The sequence below is a fragment of the Microcebus murinus genome, chromosome 27 (assembly GCF_040939455.1).
Source record: "Microcebus murinus isolate Inina chromosome 27, M.murinus_Inina_mat1.0, whole genome shotgun sequence".
NCBI classification, from domain to species: Eukaryota; Metazoa; Chordata; class Mammalia; order Primates; family Cheirogaleidae; genus Microcebus; species Microcebus murinus.
Genome location: NC_134130.1, coordinates 10,668,199 through 10,683,611, shown reverse-complemented (window position 1 = coordinate 10,683,611; position 15,413 = coordinate 10,668,199).

Below are 15,413 nucleotides of genomic sequence, written 5' to 3'. Positions count from 1 at the left end.
AAAGGAAAAAAGGACATTCTAAGAAAAAGACACCTGCCCTTGAATGTGCATAGCACATTGTGTTGCGTAGCAACACAATGCACAATTGCAAAGATGTGGAAACAACCCAAGTATTCATCAATACATGAGTGGATTAATAAAATGTACAGTATATGTATACTATGGAATACTACTCAACCTGGATGGAGCTAAAGCCCATTCTTTGAAGTGAAGTATCACAAGAATGGAAAAACAATCACCACATGTACTCACCATTAAATTGGAACTAATCAAACACTTATGTCCACATATGGAAATAACATTCATCAGAAATCAAGCAGGTGAGAGAGGAGGAGGGAGTGTGTAAATTCACACCTAACGGGTACAATGCACACTATCTGGGGGATGGGCACACTTATAAAATAGTACAAAAGCAATTCATACAACCAAAACGTTTGTACTCCCATAATATTCTGAAATAATAAAAAGAAAAAGAAAAAGAAGGGTAACAGAACTTGGAAACATATCTGCTTCTCAAGTCTTGGTCTTTAAAGAGAAGACATCACATCCATTCAAATTCCATCACTTAGAACTCAATCATTTAGCTCTATCTATCTTCAATGGAAATAAAGCTAGGTATGGCTCCGAAAATAGGGAAAGTAATTGTTTTCCTGAGTAGCTAGCAACCTCTTCTGATTAGCCATTAGTGTTTGATTTCCTGGGTTGTAATATTTATTGCCTCATACTCTATGAGCATATTCCATATTTAACCAAATGATTGGTAGATCATTTGAAGGCAGCAGATATCTTTGGATAGTACACTACTAAGAACTAATCATGTAAAATAACAGTTTCTTTCTTTTGGATTTTCTAAATTAGAAATTTTATTTGGTAGAGGCTTTGAAAAAGTGTTTCAAAATAGTCTGCTGTTCAAGAAAGATAAATAAGAAGCGGACTGCAGTGGATTTAGATAAATTAATACCTATTCTAACAACCTTACCCGGACTGAGTCTGTGTGTATATATATATATATATATATATCAGTATCAATCTGGAAGAGGTGTCTATAATGGTGTTCTTAAGGTCTTAAATTTGATCCTATACTCATGGATTGGTTCAAAAATGCCTTAGATTAAGATGCAAAAGTTTTATTTATCAAACTGTGACTGCCACCAAGTGGAGTAAACTTTAATAAGTTAATAGAATCAAAATTAGTAAAGACATGAACATTCAGGAACCATGGTCTATAATGAATGATAAATATGGTAAAATCTAAACCCCAAAACCAATTCATATCACTGATTTTCATTGGTCCTCTGAATCACCAAGAACCAGTGTGAACTGGTTCATAGAAAGCCAGTATCTATTTTATCCACCCACAAAGTTCTCCATATCTCCCTTCCCCAGGTAAGTGCACCGTCACTTTCTGAAGACGTGTTGCTTTTGGTGACGATCAATAGGAAGAGTTATGACAAGTACTTGCGAGATCATCGCAGGGTCTTTCTTCAAACATATCTTGTCTCCCAAAAGACTTGAGATTCATAACCTGATTGAAGCCAGGGATTAAGAAAGAGGCAAAGACTCTCCATCTTTGTGACTTCTATCTCGCTAGATTTATAAGATTTACAGCTGTGTTGTTATACAGAACAAAAAGAAATTAGAAGATGGTCTAGCTATTTAAGTCCCAGGACCTCCACTGTCAGTTGGCCATTTTAATCACGACTTTGTTCCTGCTGTATGGAATCACAACCATTTCTGCCTTTCTTGTGCTAAATAAATATTATTGCCAGTTCTTTTCTACACTGATATCTTAAATTAAAGCCTACATTAAAATTAGAGACCCAATTTCAATACTGATATACTCAACCTTTATTGTTACCCCCCCTTTATTTACTACCCTTTTGCAAGGGTGTGACTGTTTCCATGAATTCTCAATGCCTTAGAGAAAGGAGTCTTGTGTGAAACATAGTTAGGAAATGGCTATGCAAGTAGATCTTGATAAATCCGCTGCATCCTCCCATCTACTGAATTTACTGAGACCTTCCACATCCATTTCATCTATGAGCGACTTGTCTCTCCACGCATTCTGGCAAGCCACCACCGAGCGCGGGTTCTGCTGGGCAGTCGCTCAGATGACAACACTCCCAGGTGCTCAGCTTTGCACATGGCACCCAGATTCCCGAGCAAGTCCATTCTGTTAAAATATGTCCCACCTAAATTATGTTTTCCCCTTCCTCATCTAGCACCACACACATGTTTTCCAGGATCAATGATAGAAATTAGCAAATCTTGAAGTTCTATAGGCACTGTGACCCCTCACCTCCTAGCCTTGACTTTGTAATGACTCCCTGGGAAGTAAAAGGAACTGCACCCAGTACTAGGTCTAGAGCTAATGGTTGAGGCAAAGGTAGAGCCTGAAAATTGGCATTTCCTCCCAAGGTAGTGACCTTTCAGGTGATTGTTACAGGCTCTCTGTGGAACACAGGATCATCTCATATGACAGGGGACAGAATTGCTTCTGCTAGCATTGAAGACAGCAAAGGAATTCTGAGGTCAGAGCCCTCAGGATTACCTAGACTTTTCCCATTGGAAGCAGCCTAATTCCTTCCTAATCAGTGCTGTAATCTTTACGTAGCAGAATTGCATGACTGTGAATTGAATCTACAAAACCATGCATCTGATTTTAGATACACAAACCATGTGGCTTTGAGCAAGATACTTTTAAAGAAGTTGTAGAAATTACCTCATTCTCTGATATGTCCTGAGCCAACTTAATTCTAAGCCTGTTACTTTCTTTCTCGGGTACTTCAGTGCAATGAGAAATGGACACTTCACTCAGAAATACTTATTGTTCTCTGGCAGATGCCACTTGTTCTACCAAAGTCATGCATTAAATAATCACTCTATTTCAAATGACCCCAAGTGATAATTTCGGTAATTTTTGGTACTGGACTACTGTGTCTCACCTTCCAAGGGTGCCTAGATTCTTAACTCATTGGAACACAACTAAGATTATAAGTCTTGATTTTCCAGATGCCAAACCTTAAAGGTCCATGGCTTACAATCAATTCTAATACCAAAAATTGTGAAGCAGATCTCAGTTACAGAGTCTAAAATATCTCAAGTTATTTTAAGGAGAATGAGCTGCCTACAAAGTTTTTGAAAGAACTGGAAGAGCATGTCCTAGCATCTGCCTCTAGAATAACTCCAAGAATAGAATAACATTACTTGAAATTTGCTTACAAGGAATCTTATTTTTTGTTGTTGTTGTTAAAGTCTGAAAGCGAGAGTATCATCAAGATGCTATCAAAGCAATTGAGCTCCAGGAACAGAGAAGCTGTGCTGACAAGATCAGAAAGCTACCGTCAGAACTGTCAGCTTCAGTTTGCTGCCGATCTGAACTAGCAAAATGGACTTCATGAACTACTGCCTGTTTCCCCACTCAATTCATCTTCGAAACTAAGTATATGTGGGTAAATCTGATTGGTAGAACCAAAGCTGTAACTGGAATCTTTGCTGCAATTCCTGAATATGTAGGTTTAACTTCCCAGTCTCTGCAGTAAAGGAATCTACCCCAATCATCAGCATCCGAGAGTTCAGCTGGGGACACGACCTGTCATTTAATAGAAGTGCTGAAAATTGGATGGGCACCAATCAGTGGGCACCGCTGATGAGCCACAAAATCTACGTTCAAGTCTTGGCACTCCTGCACACTAATAATCTGTCCCTTCCCCTCTCTGATCCATTGCTGTTTTCACATGTAATATTAATAACTTAGATAAGGCAACTTTTAAAGTGTGTAACATGTGTTTTAACATATTCTGTCATTTTAGAACATCTGCTGCGGAGAAGAGTTCTGGGAGTTAGAGGTTTTCTATTCTTTACAACAGATTTGTTTTAGCCCAAGGAGGAAGATTAGAGAGTATGTGTGTGTATTACTAAGAAAATGTTAAATTTATTAAAATTCAGTGAGAGTAGAATAAACATTAGACTATAAACTTATAAAAAAGCTGCAAAGAAAAAATAGGAGAGAGAAAGTATTATTATGCTTCATAAAATGAAGTAGTTGCCTGGAGCTAAGGAGGAAAAAAAATACATCTAAACACAAGGGACAAGCTTTATGAAATAACTAACTTCAAATGCAAGGATTTTGCGCCAAAATACATATTTAGGAACACAATAATAAAAATACTGTAGGAAATGCTGTGAAAGCCTTTGGATGTTGGTATAGTGTATAGCCCTACTTCTTTTTGTTTTCTACTTTCCATCTCTCAGTGCTCTGTGGAACATATTACAGTAATAATCATACAAGAGTTTATTTATAAGGGAAGAAAAAAGGAAAAATATGAATAAAGCCACTTGTCAGAATCATACACTCTCGTTTTGCCAAAAATATCAGAGCTAGTGTGTTGCTAGTCAGATGATCCTAACCTTGGGATGCTTCTCTTTTGCTTAGAAGTAAAGAAGGAGAGACTAGGAGAAGCTGGGAAGGGGGTGGTGGGAATGGGAGAGGGAGGAGGGATGTAGCAGGTGGGGGCATTGGGGGCCACACAAAGGGCAAATGAAGAAAAAGAAGCAACAAGAGGAAGAAGAGGAGAAAAAAGAAAAATGAAGAGAAAGCAAAAGTGGAGAAGATAAGGAGGCAGAAACAGAGAGAAGGGAGGAAAAGAGACGGAAACAAGAGAATGATGAGAAGAAACAAGGGCAGCAAGAAAAAAAAAAAATTCCCTTCCCCCAAAGGGAAGGGAATTTCAGCTACATTCCCCTTCTTCTTTCCAGGGACTAAATTTCTCCCAAATACAATGGGCATGCTGCGGCTTCTTCCTAAACTCGATTCCCTCTGATCAAATTTGAGTGCACAATTAAACTGGAGCTCTGAAAATATGGGGAGGGTGTGTGTAACACCAAAATATAGCAATTAAATCTTGAATTTTGAAATGATCTTTTGCTATTAATGAACTAATTCATAATTCATAGAATCATTTACCACCTTTCACCAAGGCACTGGCAATGTATTTAAAAGGGACTTACCATTTAGTTCCTAGAACAGAGATAATTCATTGGTTGAAGTTGGAACAAACTAGCCTCTACTCACTTACAACAAACATGCCCAGAAAACTAAACTGAATAATGTTGATTTAGCTATATCCAATCTCATGGAAATGTTAAGGAAATCAGGATAAATAAGCAACTAAATGTAGTCATTCTTTATGGAATCTTTGGATTTCTTTTTAGGTCTCCCTTTATTTTGACAAAATGTCACATCTTCTTGTCAGCGGACTTATACACTGTGTCACACAAGCCCTGCTATTTAATTCTTCTAGTGCAAACAAAAGCAGACCAGCTAGGACCAAAATGAGAATAATGCTACCTTTTAATATGTTTCTCTATATAATCAACAAGATAGGCTATTATTCCAAGGAATTTGTCGATTGGTTTTTTTCCCCCTTTCATTTTCTGGCCCTGATGAATTGAGTAAGATAATAAAAGCAGACCTGGTGGTTCATGACTGTGAACCATAGAACTGACCGTCAATCATGCAGTAAATTGAGACTTTTTCAAATCTTTGTCATTCAGGTTTCGAGTGTATAAACTACATAAAGAAAGCCATTGATTACTATGCATATTGTAAATGACAATTTAAGTGTTTCATTTGAATTCTGTCAGGATAAAACTGTCTTCAACTGAGTGTTCATCTCAGCAGTTAAAACTGAAAGGACCTTTAACCTCATGGTCTGTTCCTTCCATCGGTGAGTAAGGGAAACATTGGATAGAGATCAATTGATACACGATATTTTAGCATTATTTTTTTCTGTACAACAGTAATGTATATTTCTGAAATCAGGTTGTCTCTTTGCTCTCTTCCAGATGTTCTGAAATAAAAGATATATGTTTGTTTTGCTCTCACATAAGCATGGGTTCAGAGGAAAGTCCTCCAGGGCAGAAGTCCCCAAGCTTCTTGGCACCAGGGACAGTTTTCACAGAAAGCAATTTTTCCACAGACTGGCGAGTGTATGGGAGGGATGGTTTCAGGATGATTCAAGGGCACAATAATTTCATTTATTATGCACTTTATTTCTATTATTATTACATTGTAATATATAATGAAATAATTATACAACTCATCATAGGTAGGGAGACCTTGCTCTCAGACTCACCCAGGACCAGGGTGTTTCCAGCTCACTGCCCCACCACGCGTGGTGTGAGTTTCTTCTCCTCATGGTTAAGAGGGAAACACCTATATGGAAGGTAGGAGGATCAATGAATAAAAAAGAATAAAAAGAGGAGATTTTTTTTTAAAGAACAGCTTCTAGAACCTTCCATGAGACACTTCTGCTCACATTTCATTGGCCAAAGTTTTGTCATATGCCCACACTCAACTGCAAAGAAGACTGAGAAATGGGGTCACCATTCTGGGTAGGCAGGTGCTGGCCCCAAACCAACAACTATTTAATATATCACACTGGAAAAGGTATAATAGATTTTCAAGACAGTTATATTTCTCTGACATATTTTCTTTCCCATTTTCCTTCTAGGTTAACATTATTTTTATTTCTCCTAACCCCAATATGACCTTTAATTATCTAAACCCAGATTCCCATGGAGAGGATAAAATATGGAACTCCTTGGCATTTCATGAAATTCTTTAGTATTAGTATTTTTGTGTGGCAGATTTTTAGAATTATGGTATTGCCTATAATGTTCCTGTTTCTGCATGTGTGTGTGTGTGTGTGTGTTAGTTGTAGGAATTTAACTCTGGTAAAGTGACTAAAAATAGGTTGCCTTTCAATAGATGATAACATCAAGAATATTAGCTTAAGGATTATAATACAATTAATTATTGAAGCATTTCAGTGACATGAGGCACTATTTGATAGACTGTATTGTTCAAAAGCACTTTTGCCCTAACTTGGTAAAGGATTATTACTTTTTTGCACAAACCTCAAGGTTGGTCATGTGACTTGTTTTCATAAAAACAAAACATGGTGCTTCTGAGAAGAACCTGAGGAGCCGGCAGAGGTTTCACCACGTCCTGTTTCTACTCTGCACACCCACAGCACTGTCCCTGCAGAGGTAGGGTTATCTGCCCGAGTCCATGCAGAGATATTGTTGTGGAGCAAAGTTTCATTTGACCTGAAGCAATCGTTATGTCTAAATTTCAGGATTCCCCAAACTGACTTGTCTTTCTCAAGCAAAGACTAGCTTTTTTATTTAAAACCTTCCAATGCTTTTCTAAAACACTTAGAATAAAATCCAAGCACCTTCACTTAGCCAACAAACCTGAAACGCTGTGGGTCCTCCTAGTCTCTCTCTCTGCTATGCCATATGGTAAAATGATTCTCTACAACTGCTCCATTCTGGCCTCACTGCCCTTCTTTCTCTCCCTGAAGAAAAAGCTCCAGTTGGCTTGAAGCTCAGAACCTTTGGACCAGCTTTCCCTCCTGCCTAAATACCAGTTCCTATGACCTGAATATGTCAGCTCCTTCCTGTCACTCAGATCTCAGACGTACTTGGCACATGTGTCTAAACAACCCCCCTTTTGCTAGAAACTCAATCCTATAACTCTATTTTCTTCATGTCACCGCCATCATTTTGTTTAATTTGTGGCTTACTAGGTTATTTTATGTATCTCCTCATGAGTTTCTAAGCAACTTGAGAGCAAATGGCACTTGTTGCTTGGAACAAAGTAAGTAAGCCATAAATGCTTTTCGAATAAATGATGAAGATGAGACATGACACCATTTGCATGAGATGAGTCTGACAGGGAACTCCTACTGTTAATTCAGAAGAAACATAAAAGATATCAAGGCAATTTCTATCATTGGCGGGATTTCCAAAGCTTCTGAAAGCTTTCCAAAGCTTTTCAGAGCAAGACTTTAAAAAGATCATCACTTGAATAAATCTAGTATCATTTCCTCTAACTGTATCTTCATCTATAAATGCTCAGATGTAGATTAAAGTGGATAATAATACTACTATTCTGTAGCAATTGAAAATTCATGTTTATGGTGGCACTTTGAATTTGCAAATGCTGAGGAAGATTTTTGGTTACAGAGAATTGTGAATAAATTTAGTATCAAAAATTTATATGGTACTATAGTTTGAATGTGCCCCCCCAAAAAAAGATCATGTGTAGGAAACTTAATCCCCAGCAACAGTGTTGAAAGTTGGGACCTTCAGGCTGTGTCCCCCATGGATGGATTAATATTGCTGTAGCAGGACTGAGTTCGTTATCCTGAGTGAGTTTGTTACGAGAGAGAGTTTAGCCCTCCCTTGCTCTCTGGCCACGTGATGTCTCCTGCCATGTTATTATGCAATAATAAAGCCCTCACCCCTCAATCTCAGACACCCCAGCCTCCAGAACCATGAACCAAATCAGTTCCTATTGTTTATAAATTTCCCAACCTGTGCTATTCTTTTATATTGGCACAAAATGAACTGAGACATGCGGGTGAAATCTTCATCGTTCTGGTTAATGGAAGCAGTCTACCATGTTTCCCTGAAAATAAGACAGGGTCTTATATTTATTTCTCTTCAAGAAGACACCCTAGGGCTTATTTTCAGGGGATGTGTTATTTGTTTTTAAGTATGGTACAACAACCTACATTTATTCAAATATAGTTAAGTTGTCTTCTTCTGGAACATCATCATAACTCTCCAAAGCCCAAATTCCATCCTGAATTTCTTGCGACTCTGTTTCCTTTAGAACCATTGGCCCCAATCTCTTATGTCGAGCAATGGAGCTCTCATGGGGCAGATGAGAAGGGCTGCTCATCTTCTTTAACGCTCTGTGACGAAATGCATGGGTTATGTAGATGCGCTGCATAGCCACACCCATCACTAGGTCTTTTTGTATTTTTTTTTGAGACAGAATCTTGCTTTGTTGTCCAGGCTAGAGTGAATGCCGTGGCGTCAGCCTAGCTCACAGCAACCTCAAACTCCTGGGCTCAAGCGATCCTCCTGCCTCAACCTCCCAAGTAGCTGGGACTACAGGCATGCGCCACCATGCCCAGCTGACTTTTTCTATATATATTAGTTGGCCAATTTATTTGTTTCTATTTATACTAGAGATAGGGTCTCGCTTTTGCTCAGGCTGGTTTCAAACTCATGGCCTCGAGCAATCCTCCCGCCTCGGCCTCCCAGAGTGCTAGGATTACAGGCGTGAGCCACCACTCCCAGCCTGTCTTTTTGTATTTTATTTTATTTTTTGGATCAATTTTATTTTTTTTAATTAAAAAAATTTTTTTTTATTTTAGCATATTATGAGGGTACAAGTGTTAAGGTTACTTATATTGCCCATACCCCACTTCCCTCCTCGATATCACTAGGTCTTATTTTCGGGGTAAGGCTTATATTGCGTAAATGCTTAGAAATCCTGCTAGGGCTTATTTTATGGGTAGATCTTATTTTCAGGGAAACACAGTATATAGGAGCACCAATGAGGACACTTGATAGGTCCCAGCATTCTGAGATTCTGCAGCTAGTCTCTCAATATGCAATAAATAGATACATGCTTGTCTGTGTATAACTACACATGAGAAGATTTAAATTCAGCTGACAACAGGCAGGCTGGGATTCAAAGAGGAAGCCCTCCCTTGATCTGCATGACAGCACTTTAGACCATAGGTGTTCAGTTATGGGGCCTTTATGACTCATGAAAACCGATTTTAAAAGAAAATATTCTCTCAGTTATTTCAGAAGAGTCAATATAAAATTATTGTTTTGTTACAGAAAATTTTACCTAGTGGGAAAATTGTTTTCATAGAAATAGATATGTAGGCTAGTTATAAGATCTGGAGATCATGCACATCTACAACCTCATTTCTCTACTGAAAATCACATGATTTTCACATAATCAACATTATGTGAAATGGTAACTAAATTATTTATTGATGTTTTTGTCAGTTTTTTCCATAACTTCTTCTTTTTTTTTTTTTTTGAGACAGAGTCTCACTGTCTTGCCCAGGCTAGAGTGCCGTGGCATCAGCCTAATTCACAGCAACCTCAAACTCCTGGGCTCAAGCGATCCTCCTGCCTCAGCCTCCCAAGGTAGCTGGGACTACAGGCATGCACCACCATGCCCAGCTAATTTTTTCTATATATTTTTAGTTGACCAATTAATTTCTTTCTATTTTTAGTAGCAACGGGGTCTTGCTCTTGTTCAGGCTGGTTTCGAACTCCTGATCTTGAGTGATCCTCCCTCCTCGGCCTCCCAGAGTGCTACGATTACAGGCGTGAGCCACCACGCCCAGCCCGTAGCTTCTTAATATCACTATTCTTCTAACCCAAGTGCCCTAATGAACTTAAGAAAGTAACCAAATTCAGCAAAAGGCATGTTACAAATTCTAACCAACCTGACACATAGAGTCAATGCAGCTTTAATCAAATTCCCAGAAGGCTTTTTTATTGGTAGAATTTGCTATCTGATTCAAACATATGTATGGTAAGGGCAAAGAACCTAGAATAGACAAAATAACTTTTATTAAAAAAGAACAAGGATTGTCATTATCATATTTTAATACATATTAAAAAGATATATGCATCAGGACCCGGTGGTATTGGCATAAAATTAGACAAAAACGTTAATGAAACTGAATAGAAAGTCCAGAAGTAACACCCACATGACACAGTTTAAGATTCAATGGAGGGAAATAAAATGTATTTTCAATAGATGATGTAAAACAACAGAACAAATCTGTGGAAAATGTTGAACTTCAACTCCTACCTCTCACCATACACAATGATTACTTCATGATGAATTATGCACATAACAGTAAAGCTAAAACTATAGATCTTCTAGGAAAAATATCAAAGAATATTTTGGAGGCCTAAGAGGACAAAGATACCTTAGTGAGGACACAAAATGCATTATTAAAAGCAGCTGGTAAACTGCACTTCGTCAAGATTAAAATGCTTTAGCTCATCAAAAGACAATATTGGAGAAATAGGCTGGGGGTGGTGGCTCATGCCTGTAATCCTAACACTCTGGGAGGCTGAGGCGGGAGGATCGTTCAAGGTCAAGAGTTCAAAACCAGCCTGAGCAAGAGCGAGACCCTATCTCTACTAAAAATAGAAAGAAATTAATTGGCAAAAAATATATATATGGAAAAAATTAGCCGGGCATGGTGGAGCATGCCTGCAGTCCCAGCTACTTGGGAGACTGAGGCAGGAGGATCGCTTGAGCCCAGGTGTTTGAGGTTGCTGTGAGCTAGGCTGACGCCATGGCACTCTAGCCTGGGCAACACAGTGAGACTTTGTCTCAGGAAAAAAAAAAAGACAATATTTGAGAAACAAAATGGCAAGCTTAAACAAGAAGAAAATATTTTGGTACATATATCTGAGGGGTGGTATTCAAAATACACAATATGCTTTAACAAATCAATAATAAAAAATAAATTGTTCAATTAAAATTAGGTGAGGGGGAGAAGAACAAGGTTTTATAAGAGAACATACATCAAGGCAGACTTTAAAAATACTGCTCAATATCAGCATTCAGAAATATCCAAATTAAAACTACAAGTCAAAAATACTGGAATGATTAAAACTAAAAGGACTAAAACCACCAAGAATTCATTAGGGCATGGATATACTGGAATCTTCATACTTTACTAGGAACATAATATGGTTCTACCATTTAGGAAGACAGTTCATAGTTTCTTAAAAAGTTAGTCATGCAACTACCACATGATCTGGTAATTATATTTCTAGGTTTTTAGTCCAGAGAAATGAAGGTGTATGCACACAAAAAAGACATGGTAACAAAGTCCATGGCATCATGAACTAAACACCAGAAATTTCTGTCATTAAATTGTGTAATTAGACATTGAAATAATCAATCATCCTCAACATGTGAACAAATAAATGCATTGTACTATATTGTTGCAATGGAATACTGTTGTTTTTTTAAGCAAACTATGGATATGTAGAACAACGTAGATGGATCTCAAAAACATCATATTGAACAAAGAAAATACCAGACCTAAAATCTACTGTAGGATCACATTACATGAATATTGACAATAAGCAAAACTAACTTACAGTGATGACACAAGAATGGCAATGTTTTATGGGCACTGGGATTGAATGGACACAAAGGAATTTCTTGGAATTATAGAAACCTTTCATGCTTTTATTTTATTGTTGGTTGCATTTTTTGTCAACATTAGTTAAATCTATACACTGTATTTCACAGTATGGAAAATTTATCACAAAAACAAACAAGCAAATAAAAATGAATTATTTAAGGATTGGCTCTTTTAGGCTACTTTAAAGCCAGGATAAGTAGCATAGATTTTATTTAAAAAAATGATTATAAGGCATTGGGGACTTCTAATCATTCCTTAAAATAAGAATGTGTTGATTTATATTTTTAAAACATTCCTGACTTTCTCATTGCCTACTGTCCTCAGTTGTGAAAAGTCACAACTTAAAATGGGAATGTACTTACATCTTCAAGAAAAATTAGTATTATTAATAATTGTTTATCTGCTTTACCAAGAAGATGCAGAAATAAATTTTTACTATTAAGAATCAGATTTAGGAGGGGCTTGAGTGCCAAGTGAAGGGCATTCACTGATTTCTCCCATTAGGCACTATTCTAAAACTCAAAGGAAAAATTCACAAAAAGGACCTGTGAGGAATGATAGAGACTCTAACTCATTTAACTCAGTGTTAAAAAGCATGTTGCCCAAGGAATTGCACCTTTATTCAAGATTTTACCCAGCTGATTATTATTATATTTGTTTTTATTTGAAAAATTTCATCTATTTCTTTTAGGAGATTATTGATTTAAAGATAGAAAATGATTTTACCCAGCCGATTATTATTATATTTCTTTTTAGTTGAAAAATTTCATATATTTCTTTTAGGAAAGTATTAATTTAAAGATAGAAAATGACACATATTTAAAAATAACTTGAAATTCATATCAGTGACTATCTCAAAGGTGAGTAGAATTAGAAAAGCTAGAGATCTGGAGCTTTTTATGCAAAATTCTAATTTCTAATTACCATAGATATTAATGTCTCTCATAGTTTCTCAATCTTCTTCTGTTCTTTTTATTTTTAAATCTCTTATATTACTAAATATATAAATTTTCCATGACTGCTGTAATCAATTAATTCAAGCGAGGTTGCTTAAAACAACAGAAATTTATTTTTTCCCAGTCCTGGAAGCCAAAAATCCCAAATTGAGGTATCAGCAGGACCACACTTTTCCTGGAGGATCTAGGAGAGGATCTGTTCTTTGCTTCCTTCAGCTCCTAATAGCTGTCGGAATTTCTTGACTTGGTCCACATCATTCCAAACTCTGCCTCCAAGGTCACTTTGCTTCTTCCTCTTTTGTCCGTCTTCTCTTCTGTGTGTTTCATCTAAGGCATTTGCCATTGACTTTATGGCCCATCCATATAATCCAAGAGGATCTTCTCATCCCCAAATCCTTAATTTAATGACATCTGCAAAGACTCCCTTTTTTTAAATAAGGTGACAATCACAGGTTCTGAGGATTAAGACAGGGTCTATCTTTGGAGGGCCACCATTCAATCCACACATGTATCAATTAATGCCAAATTAGCATTGATCACCCTGCACTCGGCACTGCTTGGAGTTACCTGAGAGGACAGATTAATGTTTATCTGCACAAGTTCTTGATTTCTGTCTCAGCTCAATCTCTTAAAATGAGCAAGGACAGGTAAATTACCTAAACATGTTTCAATCATCTATCAAATTAGGATGAATAACATCTACATCAAACATTATTTTGGGAGTTAAATAAGAACAAGGAGGCAATTAGAATATTTCATTGCACAGATTAATTGCTGGATATTTTAGCTATTATTTCTTAAATACAAAAGACACATTTGCTGATTTCGAGGAACTTTCGCTTCATCAAACCTATACTAGAGGAAAGAAAGTGTAATGCGGAATATTTCCAATTCACCTGGCACGACTTTGGAGTCTGTGGTCTCATCTTGAAAGCATTTTGGCTTCCTAGCTATTTTTGTTTCTGTTGTACTGATGACAGGTTGCTGTGTTCCTTGCTTTGTATCACCTAGCAACAGAGAGAAGTAGATCAGAAGTAAGATAAATGGCTTGAGAAAGACAGCCCGGAATTTACAGTTTGACATCAATAAATGGCACAAGAGATCCTCTTTGGCCTGTCTTCCTCTCCTCTCTCCCACTTCCAACTTACCTCCTTTTTTCCTTTCTGCCTCAACTATCCCGTAGGCAGCTTACCAAAAGAATACATGCTGAAAAAAAGAAAAACAATAAAGTCCAAGTAAACCAAGATAGATTTATCTTTCCCCAACACCAGACTTTCTGGGTTCAGAATTCTGCTTTCTTCTGCTGCGAGACCCCTAACTGACTCTCACTGCAGGTGCGTGCCGCCACCCTGCTCTTCCCATCTGCATGTTTGCCAATGCTCACCTGTACCTGCTTCAGACTCTATTTGTTTAAGCTGCTACAAAATAGATCAAAAAACACCAATGGAGGCCAGGCGCGGTGGCTCACTCCTGTAATCCTAGCACTCTGGGAGGCCGAGGCGGGAGGATCGCTCAAGGTCAGGAGTTCGAAACCAGCCTGAGCAAGAGCGAGACCCCCATCTCTACTAAAAAAGTGGAAAGAAATTAATTGGCCAACTAAAAATATATAGAGAAAAAATTAGCCGGGCATGGTGGCGCATGCCTGTAGTCCCAACTACTCGGGAGGCTGAGGCAGAAGGATTGTTTGAGCCCAGGAGTTTGAGGTTGCTGTGAGCTAGGCTGATGCCATGGCACTCTAGCCCAGGCAACAGAGTGAGACTCTGTCTCAAAATAAATAAATAAATAAATAACCAATGGAAAACAAAGATGGTTATTTTTATGAAAATGAACTTGAAATATTTAGCAACATCAGATAAATGTACTAATGAGTATGTCATTTAAACTTGCTTCCAAAATAGTTGCAGAGATCTCAGTAAATTGCTTTACAAATATTTTTATGTCTTTATTTTCCGTCCAATAATTGAAGCTGGAAATTGCAGTTTAAACAGAAAAACCCAAAGGCCCTTTGACATTCTAGTCAGCAAACCCAAACCAAAGAAAAAACTCATTCATTCTGTATCAAGAGATGAGCTAACGTTTCATATATTAGTTTGTGAAAGCTGCCATAGCAAAGCGACACAAACTGGGTGGCTTAAAGCAAACAAAAAAGCTTGCAGTGTTGGCAGGGGCGCAGGGTTGGTGTTTTTTTTTGGAGGCTCTGAGGAAAAATCTGTTCCACATTTTCCTTGTAGCTTGGGGTGGTGGCCCGCAGCCCTTGGTGTCCGTTGCCTGAGAGACTGAGAGACACATCGCTCTTCATTCTCTGACTCCATCTTCATAGGGCTCTCTCTTCCCTTTGTACATGAGTCTGAACTTCCTTCTTCTTATTAAGAACATCAGTCATTGGATGAGG